The sequence below is a fragment of the Tupaia chinensis genome, unplaced genomic scaffold (genome assembly GCF_000334495.1).
Source record: "Tupaia chinensis unplaced genomic scaffold, TupChi_1.0 Scaffold149964_2, whole genome shotgun sequence".
In the NCBI taxonomy this organism is placed as follows: Eukaryota; Metazoa; Chordata; class Mammalia; order Scandentia; family Tupaiidae; genus Tupaia; species Tupaia belangeri.
In genome coordinates this window covers 150,098-154,701 of record NW_006209806.1, presented here as the reverse complement: position 1 = coordinate 154,701, position 4,604 = coordinate 150,098, and positions in this window count along the sequence as shown.

Here is a 4,604-nt window from a genome sequence, read left to right as displayed (position 1 = left end):
TGGCTGGGGCGGGCTGTGCGGTGCCAAGCCGGCCAGAGTAGTGTGACGAGTTCGAGACCCATCCCTTGACTGGGGCCTCGCAGAGCCTGGAGGTTCCTGGGGAAATCAGCACCACGGGGATCCCCATCCTCCTCTGCAGGCACCCCGGAGCATGTGTCCGCAGAGACAGTCCGATCTGCCCTTGGTCTTGGGCTTGGCCTGCCTCTGGACCTCAGTTTTTTTGAGTGGGCAGGTCAGGGCTTTGCCATAGGGCACATGTGCTCTTGGGAGAGACAGAGGGGAGTGAGAAAGCACCCCGTCCCCCGACCCCACCCCAGGCATGGCCAGCTGCAGTCCGTCCTCCTGGGATTTCTGGCAAACACATAACCCGCTCCTAGTGTTTTTCTAGCTGATACAAGGCCCGGATTTTCCACATCTAATAGAATGGCCTCTGAGACTAGCAGATGATGTAATGGCAACATCGCTGGACTCCCACAGTCAAACATGGTTCAAGACCTGGACCCGGTGGCGTAAACTCACGCCGGGCATGTGTGTGTGCTCAAGATCCCGAGAGGAGAGTGGAGGAGAAGGGATTGCGGCGTCGCCATCGCCCTGGGGGTGATTTCTCACTTTCTGTCTCTCCAGTGAACACATGAATGCTATAGCAAATATCTCTCTAAAAAAGAAAGAAAGAAAAATACGGGGCAGGCAGATGGCATGGCGGTTGGGGTGCTGGACTCCCACTTGGCCACCGTGGTTCAAGTCCTGGACCTGGCGGCTTGCTTTCTCACTTCCCCTTTCTCCCTCTCTATCTCTCTCTGGTCAAATAAAAAGAAGAAAAAAAAGATAACAAATTAAATAAATAAATAAATAATTCTTTAAAAAAAAAAAAAGAGAAAAAAATCTCGGGCCAGCTGGTGGCTTGGAGTGACGGCAGCTGGATCCCACGTGGTCACTGCGTGGTTCAAGTCCCGACACAGAGGCTTGAAAAGCTTGCGGGAGCACGCACACGTGTGCCGGAACTCACAGGGCCCATGGGGGACAGATGGGATTGTGGCCAGAGCACCTCCAGAGGGAGGCCCCTCCCGCAAGTAGGCAGCTCTGTGCGAGGACCACGCCCTGTCCCCTGGCTGGGCCAAACCTCTCAGGGCAGAAGGCGGTGGTCTGTTAGGCTCCTGGTCTCCCTGTCGACCTCCAGAGGTTGCCGCAGGCAGGGCCCTGAGCCCAGCTGTCCCCAAGGTGTGCTGAGCCTGGACCAGGTCATCCAGAAATGGACCTGCCTCGGGCCGGAGGGTTCCTGCAGACTCCCCAGAACCCTAGCCACGCGGGGTGGGGGGCATACCCTAGGTAGTTTTCACTCCTCTATTCTTTTTTTTTTGCTATAGGGCACATGCGTTCGCCAGAAAGGCAGAGAGAGACAGAGAGACAGAAAGCGAGAAATCACCCCCCAGGGGGGATGGCCACGACACAATCCCTTCTCCTCCATTCTCCTCTCGGGATCTTGGGCACGCACGCACACGCGCCCGGCGTGAGTTTTAAGCCACCGGGTCCGGGACGTGAACCGCTGTCGACTACGTGGGAGTCCAGCGACATAGCCATTACGCTAACTGCTGGTCCCATTCACTCCTCTATTCTTTTACCCCGTTGTTTCCTGACAAATATCTTTTTATTTTTTAAGCGAGATTTTTGCTATCGGGCATGCGCACTCACCAGAGAGAGAGAGAGAGACAGAAAGTGAGGAAGTTATCTCCCGGGGGGATGGCCACGCCACAATCCCTTCTCCTCCATTCTCCTCTCGGGATCTTGGGCACGTGTGCACACGTGCCCAGCGTGAGTTTAAGCCACCAGGTTTGGGACTGGGGACTTGAACTGTGGTCGACTACATGGGAGTCCAGCGATGTAACCATTCCGCCATCTGCTGGTCCTGTCATGTTTTTCAAGCTGCCAGGTCAGGGATTTGAACTGCAGTTGGCCGTAGGTTCTCTCTCCCTTGCCTGCTCTGGAAGGCCTCTCTGTGGTCGAGCCTCCGGGACAGGCCTGTCTCGGCCCAGCTTCCACAGGGGACCCTTGCCTGCAGACGCCACTCGGCAGCCCTCTGGCTCCTCCAGTTCATGGGGCACCCCTGTCCTGGAGCCTCCAGGGGACGGGCCCGCCCACACCTCAACTCTGCTCTCTGGGGCTGAATTTTGGGCTTCTTGCCTCAGAAATATAATGCAATCCACTTGTGTCTTCTTTTCTTTTAAAGAATTATTTAGGGACCAGCAGTTGGCATAATGGCTATGTCACTGGACTCCCATGTAGTCGACCACGGTTCAAGTCCCGGACCCGGTGGCTTAAACTCAAGCGGGGCATGAGTGCATTCATGCCCAAGATCAGAGGAGAAGGGGATTGCGGCGTGGCCATCCCCCTGAGGGGTAATTTCTCACTTTCTGCCTTTCTGTCTCTCTATCTCTCTTTCTGGCGAGTGCATGTGCCCTATAGCAAAAACCTCTCCCAGAAAAAAAAAATCCTTAGAGAAGAGGTACATCTTTCCATTTGTTTTCCGTTTGCCGGAAGCGGGGAGTGCTCAGCAGAGAGGAAGAGGGAGGACGTGTCCCAGGCAGTCGCTTGCAGGCCCTTCTCTGTCCCTCCACCCCTCTGCAGACTGGGGGCACGCCTGCACTCGTAGGGCTCCCCAACCGCCTAGGTGGGATCTGGACCATGCAACGGGACTAGCAAGCAGGCCAGCACACAGCTCGGAGGCAGAGTGCCGGGTCCCTGTGCTGTGCCAGGATCCGCTCCCCCAGCCTGCGCGGGCACGGGCCCTGTGCTGCCCAGCCCTGCACGCCGCCCGCCGTCCGCCGCCGCGGCTGGGCCGGCTCCAGGTTCTGCTGGCTCCCTGCGGCGTCAGGTGAGCTCAGGTACGCCGTCCGGGTCTGTCGGAGGCCCGGGAGCAGCTCCGAAGAGGGGCGGGCCGGCGGCCGGCGAGGACCCCACCGATCCCGCGGGCGCTGTCGCCACCTGCCGACCCAAGGCGGCCTCGCCCGAGTCGGCGCGGGCCACTCCCGAGGCCGGCCGAGCTCCCCGGAACGCCCCAGCCGGAGGCCTGCACCGAGTATTCTGGGAGCGACAGTAGGTCTGCTCTCTGCTCACGTAGACACCAGTGTCGACCCCCCATGGCAGGCGGTGTAAACCGGGCCGGCCTCTGGGACTCCCCGCTCTCCCCACTGCCACTCAGCGCGCGTTTAGATTGTGCGCAGCGTCCTGGGGCCTCACGGAGCCAGAGGCGTGTGGGACGCAGTGTCTCTTGGGGTGTCCGTGGAATCCCCTAGTCCGGGTCTCCCCGGAAGATTCTGCCTCCAGGGAACGGGGCGGCTGTGGGGCTCCGCTGGGGGCTCCTGAGGAGTGGGTGGAGCCAAGGGCGCTCCTCAGCACCTGCGGCCCAGACGCCCCCAGAGCAAGGTCAGGCCCAGAGTCCCCAGTGCCCGGGGAAGGGACCCTGGACTAATTCTAAGGGGAAACACTGCAGGAAAACACTCCCTGCTCCATCTTCAGGGGCTCAGGGGTGCAGGGTGACTTAGTGGGGTCCGACTGCGGCTCTGACCAGCCGCTAATCGGCCCCCATGAGCTCTCTGGCAATTAACAGTAAAAGGCTCAGGGCCGGCAGGTGGTGGGGTTGTGGCATCGGACTCCCATGTGGCCCACGCCCACGGAGATTGGAGACCTGGGTAGGAGGGGTGAGACAGGTAAGTGTGGGTGCTTGCCCGGCTCAGGAGAATGGAGGAGGGGTCGGGGCCTGGCCGTCCCTGGGGCATTTCTCTCCTCTCTCTCATTCATTCATTCATTCATTCATTCATTCATTCATTTATTTATTTATTTATTTATTTATTTATTTATTTGAGTTTTTTGCTATAGGGCTCAAGCGCTGGCCAGAAAGACAGAGACAGAAAGCGAGAAATCACCCCCCCCCAGGGGTGATGGCCACGCCACAGTCCCCTCTCCTCCATTCTCCTCTCGGGATCTTGGGCACGCACGCACACACGCCTGGTGTGAGTTTAAGCCACCGGGTCCGGGACTCGAACTGCGGTCAGCTACGTGGGTGTCCAGAGACACAGCCATTACGCCGTGTCTGTCTGTCCGGCAAGCGCACATGCCCTTCGACAGAGAGCTTACAGTATGGACGTGGATGAGGGTGTCTACTGTGAAATGAAAGGCCGGCGCATCGCTGCAGCCCAGAAAACTGACTCAGGTTCACACTGCCCCGTGTCCCCAGCAACACAATGCACAAACAGCCAGAGGGTGGGGACAGCCCAGCGTCCATCAGCAAATACGCGGTCACACACCTGGTGGTCACCCACGCTGGGCTGCATGGCTCGGCCCTGCCTGGGAGGGGGGCCCCGGGCCACCTCCGCTGGCTGGAACATCTTGTGTTCTGAGCGACCAGACACAGGCCACACGTGGGACCCCGTTAAGTGAAATGCCCAGAGCAGGCAGGTCCACCGGGGTGGGCGGAGGGGAGAATGGGGCGGGGTCTCTCCCTGGAAGGAGAGCAGTCTGGCGTGGGTGGTGCCAGTACGCGCCACAGCCTGCACCAGATCCTGCCGCCTGTGTGCTGACGCTGGCTAAGGTCAGCGCCTTGGTTCCCG